Genomic DNA, 16,320 nt, shown 5'->3' on the forward strand with positions numbered 1-16,320 from the left:
CCAGGCTTAGTGCTGGGCATTTGTATACTAATTCAAAGTTAGCTTTTAGTTAGAGTTTTAATTAGTAGTTTTTATATTCTTACTGTCAGACCACAAGTGGTTGGTCTCTGTATTCCGAAGTTCGGAAGTGTCTGTAAAAGATTGAAAATAAAAGGTTTCGTATACCCTTCCTGCTTGTGTTGTCTACTTCACACCTTCTTGAACATAGCTTGAGTAAGCTCCGTGTTCCTATTCAGGATCATTCATGTTATCAAAGCAAATCAAGAGAAACACAAGTCCTGGCAACGTTTGGATGTCGACTAAATACCCCCCTCTATTCCTTAATATTCCTCTGTTCCTTAATAATATGTTGATATTATTAGGAATATTATTACAATATTAATATTTTCGTAGAATTTTAGTACATATGTTAAGTGTTCCATTTGTTCATAATCACTAAACAAGCAAACAAACCACGTTCTTACCAATGGATTCTAAATAAAAGGATCTGAGAAAAGTTTTCTATTTCGCAATTAAAATAATGATAATTTAATGTAACTATTGTTAATTAAATTGAAACTTACTGATTACAAATACTGCAAATTAACTGGCAGAAAGCGATGATTTTGATAACTTATGTACATACTTTCATGTACAGTGATAATAATAATGTTAATAGAAATTAGTGAGAAAAATTGTCCTCCTTTCAACAGGATGGACCTCTAATATACGTTAAGACACTGACTATATTAGACTTGTGCATATAAATTTCACTTCTTTATTATGGAACCACTGTTTTGTAGCTTTACTAATTAAGCGCTTTTTGTCGTATAATCCAATTTGCTAAGACGTTCTTTCAGAATGTACCCCAAATTTCTGGTAAATCTGGTAAATTTCAAGACAATCTAGCATAATAATTTTATTTTCCAACATGAATGTTCTAACAGATTTCAAATTGTGGCGTAGAGTCAAGTCATTTTGAAATGTTCCTGGTGAGGTTTTAAAAAATGACGTTATCTTACGTTTCATAATTACTATACACGACTATTAATTCATCATTTTATCAATTGGAACTGGACTTCCAGAGCCATCTGCAGTGAAAAGCCCCAAAACGCAATTTGTTTTTAGGGCACTTTACGATTTGCTTGACATGTTGAGTTGCATTAATTCATCCTTGCTTCCTTTAACAATGTTAGATGTGCAACAATGAACGCACAAATGAATCTCATTGCTGAAAATGACCTTTTTCCAGTTATTCACGGTCCAAGGTTTGAATTTGTTGGCCTAGCTCCTTCCTAATAACCTAATATCTGTAGCCTAGTGGTGTAATGGTTAGCACGCTCGGCGTGTATTCGAGAGGTCCGAGGTTCGACTGCCGGCAAGGGCAATCTCATTTTTTATGTCTCTCAGGATAAAAAAGTCCTAATGTCTCTACAATACATCCGAAACACACTAGAAGTTTCTAAAATGGAAAAAGATGCCTTTTTAATCTGAGTTTTCGCCTTCCGACTAGCAATGAGATTTCTACGTTGCATATTTGAAGAGTGAATATTAATACCAATAGACAAGGGATCTCTTTTAAGGTATTTGCTAGTTTTTATTGGATTAGTAATGCTGTTTTGTTGATTAAATCCTTGTTATTATCGAGGTTTTGACGAAAACCCCGGCAATTCCACGAAATAAATGTACCCATTATGGATACTTGTTTTGGCAGTGTTGTTGTTTTAACTTTCGAGGCAAAAGGTGTTTCGGAAGGGATAACCCTTTTTCAACGCTCATTTCGTCCGAGTCGTCTAGGCGTCCTGAGCTCATGCTTGCAATGGAACTTTGACTGGGAGTCCTGGATTTTTGGTTATTTTTCTCTTTGATACCATCTCTATGTTTGTTTTGTTGGACATCCTGTATTCCTTTGGGCGCAGTCACCGGCGTACTATTTTCAACAGCAGGTTTTCTCCCTGATTTTTGGTTTCTAGAATCTTCTGTCATTGCTAGTTCATTTTTCTGTGCGGTTATAGTGGTTTGCGCTGATATTGATCTGAATGATTTTGTTGCGGATGCATAAGATTTATTAGGTCTTGCATGATTAAAGAGAAAAGTCTTTTGGCTTCTGCAAATGATATCTTTTTGTGTAACTTTAATGTTTTGAACTTGCTTTTTTGTCTGCCATTTCGGACATGATCTTGAAAAAGGTGGATGCTCGTCTTTACAGTTTATACACAAGAGGGCAGCAGAGCAGCCTTCACTAGCATGGCCTACGATGTAACATCGAGCGCACGTGAGGATACCGCGACAATAGGTCTTTCCATGCCCTAGGTGCTGACATTGAAAGCAACGCATTGGATTCGGTATATATAGCCTGACTGAACAGTTTAGGTATCCAGCTTTGATGTTTTTACGCGGGTTAGGAGACTTGAAAGTAAGTATGACATGTTTATTGGGAATGAGTTGATTTTCTTCCCTTATTTTGATCCTACGAGCACCACACACGTTTTGATCTGCTAACTATTTAACAAATAGTTAACTCAGTTACTGACAGTAAGTCTGTTTCATAGATTACTCCTCGGGACGAATTCAGAGTATTATGTGGCTTAACTGCAATGTTTGCTTGTCCTAATTTAGTTAGTTTCAAAAGACTATTAGACTACGTTCCGGACACAGTTTCTATCAAAAGGTCTCCAGACCGAAGTTTCTTAATATTTTTCAGTTCTCCTAAAGAAGACAAAAGATGTTTGTTTATTAGAAAGGGGGACATTTTTTAAAATTCTTCAGAGCTAGTTATAATTAAAAAACGTGTACAAAAAACATCTGATACAGTGCTTTCTATATCGCTTCTTAGAATTTTGGCCACAGTCCAAGTATTGGGTACATTATTGGAGCAGGAAGGTGTCATAGCATTCATATTTGAATGGAGAAAGATTCGGGTCCGACTGCCCCACTCACCATGGAGCCAACAAGGGGACGCAGATTCCTACGCCAGGGCTAGCCGGGCCTATACGCAAACCCAAGTCCCACAGTCGGCCTTTCCAAAAGCAGTCACACCCGAGAGCTTGTCCCCAAGCCACTGACACAAGGACTAGTGACCAGCTGATTGACACCCGTGAGGACGAGAAGGTGCCTCCCGAGGGACAAGCCTGTTCCAGTTTCTTATGAGGATCCCGAAGCTCGGAACAGGAAACCACACGGGAGAAGGAAAACGCAAGAAGTTGCAGTTAAGAAGACAGGAGGCAGAAAAGAGGAGAGATCACTGGGAATCCAGGTTTGTGACACCCAGTCACCCAGACGGTTTTACCCTGAAGGATCTTTACCTGCTATGCTTTAGCTGGGCATGTTGGAACGGCGTTCATGCTTAGGGTGGCCCTACCAAGAGCTATGCTCTCGAAGTGCTTCTCCCGTTCCGTCCGGTGACACACCCCGCCACTTTAAGGCAGCATAGCGGGACTTGGGGCAGGAAATCTAGTTTTGTTTTATTATTTTTTCACAAATATCTAAATCCACAATATGTTACAATTTCTTCGAAAACAGACGACAATTTTCTCAAATCCCATAGAAAAATAAGGAATACAAAGCAACAAGAAAACAAAATAACTGCTGTTAGAGAGAGAAAAATCGACGTAAAAAATCATTCTAATGGAAGAGAGCAATATGAGACCAGCTTTGGTGGCGATATTAAGTGTAGACATGCTAACAAATTGATCAGCTCTAAAAGAAATAATGAGATACTATTATCTTTTTAAAGGAACTTATGTTTTTCCTTTAAATAAAAGATCCATTTTCTATTACATCTTTGCAAACATCATTTATGATAAATTTTGTTATGTATATGGCTAAAATAATACTTGTAAAAATAGAATAGGCAACTGACTTTGAATAACGCCCAGATAGCATAAATTTACGAGAGTTAGAGAAAACTTAAATAAATTGTTGGGTATTTAATTTTTGAATTGAATAGTTAAAAATACTTTGTTTCTCTGCATAGCACTTATTTTTCTCTTTCGTACCGACGGTTGAGAAATCACTAGGAAAGCCATTAGTTCATAGGCTCTCCAGTACTTTTTAACAATGTCCTCCTACCGAGAAAGTGCAATAAAATTATTTAAAAATTCGAAAATCATATGCTAATTGGAGACCCACAAAACACGGTTTGGGGAATCCACCACTCCAGTTCTATAGGGGTGCTCTAGCAAACAGCTGTGCCCGGTCAGACGTCTAAAGAGAGCTACCGCTTTCTTGGAAAACAGAGAATGAAATTTGTCTTCTCCCAAAATCTTCCATTTCTTATCCATAGCACGTTAAAACATAACCTGCTTAAGAATTTTCTTAAGAGCCACGTTAACAGACAATTTAATGGTATGCAAAAAAAGCGGTCGATTAATGCGTTGCATTATCAGGGTTCTTTTCTTAGCCAATATATCAGCTTTTTCAATGCCCATAATTCCACAAGGGCATTCCTAGTTATATTAAGCATGCAAAAGACAGAAAAGTTCATTTAGAGAACAAGCCACAGGAATTCAAAATTAAGGCTATATGCTTTCTGCAGTTATTAAACTTAAGCTAGAACATTTTAAAGAATATATCTAATATCTTGTTCACAGTTTAGCGATTCCTTCTGGAGTTGGTTTGGGAAATTATAACGACTACAGATCATAGACTTATTTTTTACATTATTTCATACATATACGCTATTCCAAGAAATTCATATCAGAAGTTATTGAGCAAAATGTAGAGTTTTGTATACACTGAAGTTTACAATTCTACACTCTTTAAATTTTGAATTAAAGAATAGCTACCGAAATTCATTCTTCACTAATAATTTTATTTCACAATTTCAGGAAAGTATAGCCCTCTGAGCGGCCAGGGTTTTCGCCAAGAAAGCACAAATTTCCCAAAACTACTATGAAAAAAATTATTTTTTTGGTTTTAATGTAAAACCTCTCCTGATATTACATATCTGGGTTTGCGTACTTTTGATATAGTGCCTTAATTTCTTTGACATATTTTAATATGCCCGTATATATTAAGTTCTTACAAATATCACAAAAAATATTCTTGCCACTTAGAGGGATAGAGTCAAAGTGCTCAAAAAAAAAACAAATTCTGATAGCTTTCAGATTTTACATTACGCCCAAAGGCGCATTTTTTACCGTTTTGTGTGTTGCCATTATTTATTAAATAGCATGTTCTTCGCACCTCAATCATAAAATTCAGTTCAACGTCAATATCGAAAATAATTTTTAAAAGAGTATATATATCTTTAGAATTTCCAATACACACTCTCGCGCGCTGGAGAATTTTTTTTTTTTTTTTTTCAGATAGGGTTTTGCCATTCGTCGCTTTGACATCGTTGAGTTTATAAATAAAAAAAAATTGTTAAAGTTTTACAAAATATGAAATAGATAATAAAACAAATTCCAAATTTGGGCTGCCAGATGCCCATATTCGGTGGAAGATTACATTATTCAAAATTGGATGGCTCTAGTTACCGTTATTTTATCCCAATGCAAGTAACATACATACATTGATGAAGATTCTTAATTATTTAATTTCTTTTAATATAATTCAGGGCTCTAATATTTGGTGGTAACAATTTGAAAAGTGAACCGACATTTATAGTGAAACAACGCAAAATGCCAAAAACCAAATTAATATCCCTTGTGGGATAACGCCTTTTGGGCTAAAAATAAATCTTACACGTTTTTCAGCTTTGTAAAGCCTGCAATTAATACGTGTCATACATCAGGTGAAACATTTGGAGAAGTAAATGCATTATACACAAATGCACGCAAAAGTTGGAAAAGTTTAAAAAAAAAAATCTGCTGTAATTAAAGCCTTCACTTCATCACATTGTACTGTCTTTTAACTAGAGAGAAACACTAAATGGGAATCTGCTGTATACTACATTGTAGGTTACGCATATCTGAGATGTTATAAAACAGAATTTTTTTTTCTCTCTCTCTCTCAATACTGTGTTATTGTGCTAAGAGTGTAATTTTCTACTTTTATTGGATAGGAAATGATCGCTATTTCATGTTTTATTTCCTGACGTGACGTCATCAACATTTCGGTCATTATCCTATGATGGTTAATATTTTATTTTTATACATTTTCCGCAAGAGTGCGTTGTTTTTAAGGGTTGGAGAGATAATTAAGGGTTTGGTGAATGGGCTGCAGATGCATTAAGTTCCAAACAGAGGTAGCGAATTACTATTTGTGCCAGACGTTATGATATTCCTTTATATTTTACAATTTCAGTGGCATTCACTGCTGAATGGCAAGCATCATGTAAGTGGAATAAAGTTTTGTACTAAAAATAAATTAGAATAGTATAAAAGTTATGCTCGTTCTTTTAAAATTTATTTAATAGTGGAAGTAATAAAATTATCAAATTCCTATTTGATCTTATATAACTACTATGAATTCATACTTTCTAACATTTTCAATATATTTAACAAAACAAAAAAAACAAAAAAAAAAAAAAAAAAAAAAAGCTTTCAGATCTTATATTACGCCCAAAGAGGCATTTTTTAAACGTATTTTGTCTTACCTTTATTTATTAAAATAACATGTTCTTTGCACTTATACCACATAAAATTCAATTCAACAGCAATACAACAAAATATTTAAAAAGCAGCTTATCTTTAGAATTTCTGGTGGACAGTCTCGAGCGCTGGAGATTGTTATTGCAGGCTTTGAAATCGTTGAGTTTGTTAATCAGAAATTCAGTACAAAATATAAAACACATAAAAAATTAATTCGTAATTCGGACTTCCAGGTGCCCGCGTTCGGGTGGAGGATTGAGTTATTCAAAATTTGATAGCTCTAGGTACTGTAGTTTTTTCATAATGCAAGAACCATACATACATTCATTCAGGGTCTTCATTATTATTTTCTTTACATACAATAATATTTGGACGATAATATTTGGAGGCAACCATTTAAAAAGTGATTCGCCGTTTGTGGTGAAACGTCACAAAATGCCATTTTGAGACTAATAGCCTTTAAAGGCTACCGCCTCTTTGGGCTAAACAGTCGCATGATATAAAATAACTCTTTAGGTAAAAATATCAGTTCCGATTAATACACTTTGCGCTATATATTCTAATTTTTTGCTTTGCATATATTTGCTCCACAAATTCGAATTTAATATTCATGTCATTTTTAAAAATATGGAAAATAAATAATAATGAACTTGGAGAGACAGTTTTTTTAGTAGAAAACACGAAAAATAAGCAACGTCTTCGCCGAGACTCGAACCTGGACCTCTCGAATACGCGCTGAGTGTGCTACCGTTACACCACAAAGGCATGCCGAAAAGAGGGAGAAAATACCTTATATACTCTGCCTTTTAAAGGGCAAATGAGAATTAAGGGACTTAATTGCCAAATCATAGTGGTGATGAATCATCATCCACCAACTTTTAGTTCGGGCTCCACTGTAGAGGAATCAGGTCTTTTGAAGCAAGAGACATGAAACATGTGCAATGCGCTCTTCGGGACTCGAACCTGGATCTCTCGAATACGCTCCATGTGGGCTACCGTTACACCAGAAAGGCATGCAGAAAGGTGGGAGAAAATATCTAGTAAAAATTATTCTCATAAAAGTTTTTCCTTTTTATAAAATATAAAGATAAAAAGCCAATAAATTACAAATTTCTTTTTATCACTAAAAGAAAACATTTTGAAGTTCGTTAACATTTGAAATATCTATTAGAATAACGTTAAATTAAATTAATATGTAGTTTAAAAGAACTGAAATATATTAAGCGTTCACAGATATAATTTCCAAACAATATCTATGCAACGAATGTTGACATCAACTACTTTAAGCTGATATTTAATTTTAATAAACAACATTTATCTAAAACTGAATTCGAAACAATGCAATACGAGTCAGTTTAAAACAACTAATTGTTAGTAAATTTATTCTTCTAATCTGACTACTTTCATTCGTAATATTTGTAATATTTCATTTGACTGAATAAATTTCGTGCATGTAAGATTAAATGCAGAACATTTAATAAACACTGTTAAAATATTTCTACATCTGAATAAATACAAACAACTGCCTATGAGAGATACAAATTTGATGTCCAGAGACACGATTTGCATAGTTTTAACACCGCATCTATGCTAATGAAATATAAAGAAGGCACTTATTTGGATTACAGCAGGAAGTATTCACGAGAATTTAATAATTCCAAGTTGCATAATTCTAAACTTCCAATTATTTAAATTTGCTGCGAAATCCTAGCACGAGAAACTCGTCTCAGTTGACATCGACTCAAATACTATTAAATAATAATCGTTTAATATTACAGCTTCACATCTAAGCTACGAACTTCAACGTATACATTAACACTAGAAGCGCCGTTGGGGTCATTTTGACCTTTTTTTCCAGTTTTACGCGTTTTTTTTTAACATACAGCTGAGCTTAAAGCTGATATATTTTTTACTTTTTCTAAAATGTTTCCAAGTATACTATGCCAATTTTTCATATTTCTACGTTAATTATTTAAACAAATAATCGCAGATATACCTAAAACAGCCAACTGGGGGTCATTTTGACCCTCATAAGAAAAACGATACTAGGAGCACTAGGCCATTCAAAACTTCGTGCAGATGATTTGTGGAACAAGAATTGAGGACCACCTGTGTTCAAAGAAACAATGTCACGCAATCAGTTCCGTGAAATAATGCGGTATCTCAGATTCGATGTCCGAAGCACCAGAGCTGATCGTCTCGCCACTAACAAATTTGCTCTCGCTTCTGTAACCTGGTACAATCTAATGGAAAACTGTTATTTATGCTATAATCCTGGACCAGAAATAACCGTTGATGAATGACCGTTGCCTTGTGAATCAAGATGTAGATTTATTCAGTATATGGCGAATAAACCGGACAAGTTTGGCATCAAATTCTGGCTAGCAACTGATGTAAAATCCAAATATGTTTTGAATGGTTATCCTTATGTGGGCAAGGATGAAGAACGACCAACTAATTTACAACTTGGGAAAGTGTAGTTCTCAAATTACTGCAACCACATTTAAACTCCGGACTCAATGTCACAACTGACAATTTTTTTACTTCTGTGAAACTTGCAGATAAACTTTCTGCGAAATAAACCACAATTGTGGAGGCGATGCTTCTGAATAAACGAGAATTACCCCCATTGCTCGTGACACTTCTTCGGCACGATATTCATCTTTTGCATTGAAAAAGGGAGAAAAAACACTCACAATATATAGGTGCAAGAGCAAAATGAATGTCGTGATTCTGAGCACGATGCACAGTAATGTGTTTGTTGACGACAGCATAAAGAAAAACCGAACACTGTCACTTACTACAACAGTACAAAATGTGGCATAGATGTCGCAGATCAGATGCTGAGGAAACATAGTACAAGTAGTGGAAGTCGCAGGTGGCCTGTACATGTTTTTTACAACGTCCTTGACATTGCTGAACTCAATGCTTGGATTATATTCAAAGAATCCTTGGGCTCCTCTATTTCCCGTCGAGAATTTATTTTTGCACTCATGGAAGAACTACGGAATGGTGCACTACGCAACAGATGCCCCCACCCCCCAATTGCTCAAATACAGATACTTAAAGGAAAGAAATGTGCATTTTAACGTTGCAAGGGACAAAACAAGACTGTTGTCATCTGTGAGGGATGCCAGAAACCAATTTGTGGTAAATGTGTTGCTTTCACTGTCAAGCGTTCATATTGTATCACCTGCGGTAATGTATAACAAACTTTTGAAAACATTGCGTGTTTATTCCCATTTTATGTTTTTTGTAATTTTTTGCATATGTTCTATATTCCTCTTTTTGCATTTGTGTCTTTTGTTTGTTTTTCAAAGATTTTGTTTTTGTTTCTGTAATCTTACATTGAAAGATATGTGCTAATTTGCGCTAATTGCACGAAAAAAAAATCTAAAGTATAAAAAATAAATAAAAACCTCTAAAAACTCTTTTATGTGATCATTTCAACATCATTTCAATCATTTACTGTGTTTCTACTTACATTTCTTATGAGGGTCAAATTGACCCCCAATGGCGGTTTTCGGTTAGTCTGAAATTCGGCTGTTCTAGTGTTAATATTACGCTAGCGAAGCTAAAATCCCATAGAGTCTCAATGTTTATTACTAAATTGAAATTCTTGTTTTCGGATGGAAATTTTCAATTAAACATATGAAAAATGTCGACGTGTAAATGTTTGGTAATACATTTTCCAAATTTTAAATATAATGATATTATATGAATTCTATCTGATATGTTCCAGGTTTCGTATTTTTTCTGAAGTTGTCAGCGACATTAGTTTATTTTGGAACAGGAGATGTGAAAAATGTGCAGTGTCTTCGCCGGGACCTCTCGAATAAGGATTAGGGGATAAGGGTGCGGATTAGGGGACCCTGCCACGAAATCCCGGTGGTGAAGAATCATCACTCATCAGCATTAAGTTCGAGCGCCAATGAGGTTTTTCTATTTGGAAGTAGGAAATGCGAAAAATGAGAAATGCCCTCTCCGTGATTCGAACCTATACATCTCGAATACGTTTCGAGTGTGTTCCGTTACACACGAAGGCATGCAGAAAGGAGGAAGAAAGTACCTTACTATTCCCCCTTTTAAAAGGCGAGTGGGAATAGAGGATCGATTTGCCAAATTGTAGTGGTGAGTATGATGGTGAATCCACCACCTGTTTAATTTGGGTGCCACTGTAGAGTCATTAGGTTATTTTTAGAGCAAGAGATATGAAAAATGGAAAACACTCTCGAAGAGATTCGAACCTGGATCTCTGGAATAAGCCCCGAATGTGCTAATCGTTAGCACGCTGGAAGGAGGGAGAAAATACCTTAGAAGTTGGCATCATTAAGACACAATAACACGCCGAACAAATACTAATTCAGAAGTCAAACAACAAAAATCAGCGTTATATTTTCAAATTTTCACAGGACTAGTTTCGATGGTTTTACCGAACCACCATCCTCAGCTGCAAAAGCGTAAATGAACGAGATAAGATAAGAAAGCCTGCACAGAAAATAAGCTAGTGGCGCCATCTGTTGATGAAACCAGAACTAAAACATAATTTCTTTAAAGGCCGAAGGCAAAAATGGATTGGAATTAGGATCGTTAACTAGAAGAGAAAGATTATTTTGAAAGTGAAATTCCTCTAGAAAATACAGTTCTTCAATGGAAGATGTTTTTTGAATAACTTTGGCAGCAGAAAAATTGAAAGTGTGATTTTCGGACCAACAATAATGGGCAACAGAAGAGTTCAGTGTTTCCTTTTTTCTAACATATGCCTCATGTTCCTTGACGCTAAATTTTAAGGCTCTCTTAGTTTGGCCAATGTAAATTAAACCACACCTGGCAAGGAATCCCGTAAATACCCTTGGAATTCATATCCGGAATGTGGTCCTTGAGTATGGAATTCGGAATTTTATTGATGGGAGAATAAACTACTGTAAAGTTAAATTTCTGCAAAATATGTGCAACTTTATTCATTTTATTCATGATGGAAAGAAGGGAATGACAACAGAAGTTTTATAATCTCTTAAAAAAAGAGTGTGCTTTTTATTGTGTTGAGATGAGAATGTTTTAACTGATTGATTAATAATGTTGGCCACCAGCTTATTTTCTGTCCAGGCTTTCTTATCTTATCTAATCATTATATCCTATCTCACTAATTTGCGCTTTTGCAGCTGAGGATTGTGGTTCGGTAAAACCATCGAAACTAGTCCTGAAAATTTGAAAATACAACGCTGATTTTTGTTGTTTGACTTCTGAATTAGAACTTGGCTCAGTTAAAGAAATTCATAAAGAATGGAAGTACAATTTTAAGTATCTTAAAATACTTTGATTTAAATATATAGAAATTTAAGATTACAATTTATGCAATTATTAAAGGATTATAGGATTGCTATTGAGATGAAGATTCTTTAGAAATAAAATAATGAAACCTTAAGATGTGTTCATATTCCTACTTTTATTAATAATCATAATTCAATTTACATTTTTTTAAAGTACATGGTATATTTCCCTGAAATTTCTTTATGGTGATATCTAGTTCATTGCTGTACTTAATCTTTGCATAGCATATTGGAGACTATACATGGTGAAATCCAACAGATTAGGATATGCAGAAATTAACAGAAATTTCAATGATGTTTGCAGTTTGATTAAATGTTCCATAGTAAGCTAATGCATGTACTTTTTTTTCTTTCCCACTTGGAAAAGTCCTTTTGTTGCCTTGAGATTTTATTTCTGTAAGGTTTAAAATAAAGAAAATTTCTCTAGCATTTGAATCTTCACTATGACGTTTACATTTTCGTTATTTCTTTCCTTGCTATCTCCTACATTTCCTCTAAGTTTTTATCTTAAAAACCTTTTACCAATACATTTATTTCTATCGCCAATAATGAAATTGAAATTGCAGTCATTTAAATGTCATGCAAATATCTTAAAATTTGGTTTATACTAGTCAAATGACAGCAAGATGCATCAGCTTTCGATTAATTTCCTATTTTTATCTGGAATCGGCAGAAACGGAAAGCTATTATTCAAGATATCCAATTTATAGATGATGTATGTGAGAGACAAGGAACTCAGAGATAAAAAGAAAAAGTTACACAAGAACGCAATTTTTGATAAAATTGGATTCCTCTGAAACAAATAAAAAACTACCTTTCAGAAGTGGAGAAAAGGCAATAAAATGAAAGTGAACAATAGAAATTGAAGAAGAGTGTTATCTTTTTCTCTCTCCTTAATTTCTTTATCTTAACGAAACTAAACGAGCAGACTTCTAAACCTCGTGATTTATAGTATCCATCGCATTCCCGTCTTTTCGAGACTTCCCATCGTTTTTCTTTATTGCCTCAACTTCTCGAGTTTTCTCAGTTGTTATCTTGTTTTTAAAATGATAATCACATGTTTAAAGAATGGAAAGCAGTTACAGATTTGAATTGCCTTGTAAATAACAGATGTGGTGCCAACCAAATGTGTAATCGAATTTTAGAAACTTCCATGAAGCAAGATATATTTTGTTATTATTCTTACTGAATGTATAGAAAATAAATTTCGATGAGAAAACTGAAGTTATCTTTTAAAAATCTCACATTCATGTTATTTCTTAATAAATTATAAACCATATGTATTATTTTCTTATGATATTTTATTATTATTCTGTTCTTAAAGTTGCTGTTACGTTGTTACATATGACTTTATTGGAAAGATCAATCCAAACATATAAAACACTTCACCTATAACACATGAACAACGATAAATAATAATAATAATAATAAATTATAAAGTAAGAATCAGAATAAATGAACATGGGCACAAAAATAAAAAGTTAGATATTCAAGCGACAAGGAAAGGAACATAAGGTATGTAGTCTTTACAAGGAGTTCATGAAACCTGTGACATTCCAATGTAGTTTACTTATCAAACCACGTTATTGAGACCCTTTATCTAGTTGTGGGTATATAAGAAGATTATCTGCATTCATGATGCCAGAATTGCAAATTTGGCCTATACTAGATGGAAGGATGCCAATTTTATTAAGATGACGTGCCATGTAATCGTGGCCTGTTTGCAGTCTGAAGTTTGCCACAGTCTCTTTACGGGGTTTTTGACAAAACGGTTTCGATATGTCTCGAATATTAGCCCATGATTTGCCTGTTGATTTTGCTGCCTGGTCAGATTTAAGAGTATCCATTTCTCAAAAATATGCTTTTTAAGTGACTTTGAAGGAAGTGGTTTGCTGTCTTATAACGCAGGTATTCCTTTCTTGGCTTGTGAATCTGCCGTTACCGTCGATACCTACATGTAAAGGATATATGTATAGGATACGTATGTACATGTGAGGGATCCATTAAAAAACGATTGCTTAGTTGTGTTTAAAAAGGAATTTCAAGGTTTGTCTTATTTCTGAGATAATCTGAGTATCTATGTCTTGATTTTTAACTACAGCCTGGATGGCTGCTTTGGAATCGACTAAAATATCTGTTTTATAGAAACAATCGATCTTTATCTTGAGGTCTTTCAGAGCCAGTGAGATTACAAAGATTCTTCTTAAAGTAATTGGAAGAATGTTAGCGAAGCATAACAGTGTATGATGACTTAATATACATGTTTAAATTTAACGCTTATGTTTTTATTAAGACGTTGTGATTTATTGAACTTGTCTGACAGCAACATCAGATCACATTTGCCAATTTTTTCGCAACTGTGAAGCAAGTTTTTCGCTTGTTATTGACTTGTTGAGGATTTTAAAGGTGGTAGTACGTATACTACATATATCCAACTCCACATAACCAGTTTTGAAAAGAATGTCTTTGGAGAACCAGTACTAGATCTCTCTTCCCCTTCCTCCATACTGTCGAATCTCTTCTTTCCGCTCGACAATAGTTTAAATCCGTCCATATTTAAAAAATACCATACGTTTATAAGCATCTTTTTTGAATTTTGATGAAATACGTTTAAATGAAATGCAGCAAAAATGTGCATAATTTAATATTCCGTACAAGAAAGTCGTGGTATTTTTGTTATTACTTTCGCTTTCCACTAAGGAAATCATTTTATTTTCAATTTCAGGGTTACAATAAGGATATGGCAGCATTCGTCTTCTAGAGCCCCTGACAGATCCTCTGACTTTGCGTTCTAGCTCTAATGGTCGTTCTAACTCATTACACGGCTATTTAATTAGACTGAGGTGATGAATATATAAAACTCAATTCAATTCTTCAGTGCCTAGATCGTACTGTTACAGATGAATGCTGAATTGTTATACTGTAATTATGGAAAACATCATACTACTTATAGAACGCTTCAAAATGTTACGGTACTTTGTTGTTATTAATAACTCGTTACTTGGGCATAAAGAATCTCATAAATGATCTTGTGTGAGGAGACAAAGATGCAGTTCTTGGGCGCTTAATTGGTGTCAGCAGTATATTGCTGAGCTCCACTTTACATCGAACCATGCCGGAGAAATTAATTCAAGAGTTTTCTACATGTACTTTTCTACCCCCAACTTCCCGAGGAGGCTTTCAGTTTACCGCATTTTAAATGTTCCATAGCGCAAAACAATATAAGTACAGGGGTATGGGTAAACACGTATAGGCTAAACAAGGGTAAACAACACAAAGGTAAAACAAAAACGAGGGTAAACAACAACAAACAATAGTATCAACATAGGTTAAACAAGTATGGGGGACATCAGCGATGTACCATGGGTCAGCTGGTAATGCCTTTCCATACTAACTATAAAAAAAATGCTTGTTTTATAAGAATTTACAAAGAAAGATTCAGGACATGGCCACCTGAAACTTTCCAAATGATCTAGAGTGTACCTATTATGGTACACCGTCCAACCCCACCGTAGGCCCCACATACAGTATTTATTAAAAAAATAATGATCCAGGACATAGAGATATTACAATATAGTCACAACAAAATTTGAAATTCCCAAATGAAATTGATCATCTGTTTTGGTGTAACGAAAATAATAGATAAACATAATTAGTATACAGATAAGCATAATGAGATAACTATAATAAATAGTCGGAGCACAGCGTTATAATGAACTGTTATAATAATACTAAGGAGATAGGTGTCCATGGTGTTATTTCAGTTATAAAATGTTATTACAGTTTATAAAGTTCACAAGTTGAGTCATTTTGTAAATATTCACAGGATGTTAAAATTCACTAAAGTTATGCAGCATGAGAACGTGACAAAGGTATAGGCCGTAGGAAAAGAGTCGTTGCATAATTTTTTGTAAACTTCGAATACTGATGTTTATCTACAGAGTGTGAGAACGAGATTTGGAAGAATAAATGAACAGAATGTAATTGAAAAAAGAAAATTCTTGAATAGCTATGCAACAGAAATTATGAGGATTCTGAATGTAAACAAGACTATCGTAGGGATAGGACATTAAATATTTTAGTTTTTCTTTTGTTTACGATCTGTTTAATACGTGGTTTAATTTTAATTTTTTATTTTTTAACTGCATTTTTGTTTGTCTGCATCGGATGTGCTGCGTTCAATATGAGGCCGATTATTATCGACCAGGAGGGCTGCAACACACTCGTAAACTAAACTAAACTAAATTATTGTTTATCTTTAATTAGAAATCTTTGGAATGCCAGTAGGTCAGTTTGTGGGGATTTTATGTAAATATCATCATTTAAGGGGCATGAGAAAGTGTAATGATAAGGAGCTCCCTGTTCCCCACATATGCAGTTATCATAGTTCGCAAACAGACCAAGAAGGCGGAAACAATTCGAGTGAATTAAGATAAATAAAACTTATCGGAAATGTCAGATGCGGTTTCACGTAC

At 34.4% G+C, this 16,320-nt stretch overlaps 1 protein-coding gene across 6 annotated transcripts in view; it reads left to right on the top strand.

Moving 5' to 3' along the window:
* Positions 1 to 16,320, top strand: part of LOC118184793 (cell adhesion molecule Dscam1-like) — a 1,226,874-nt gene that overhangs the window by 305,662 nt on the left and 904,892 nt on the right. The window lies entirely within an intron of this gene.

Source organism: Stegodyphus dumicola, chromosome 9 (assembly GCF_044657685.1).
Source record: "Stegodyphus dumicola isolate Sdum_Otavi_A_Nest chromosome 9, ASM4465768v1".
Classification (NCBI taxonomy): Eukaryota; Metazoa; Arthropoda; class Arachnida; order Araneae; family Eresidae; genus Stegodyphus; species Stegodyphus dumicola.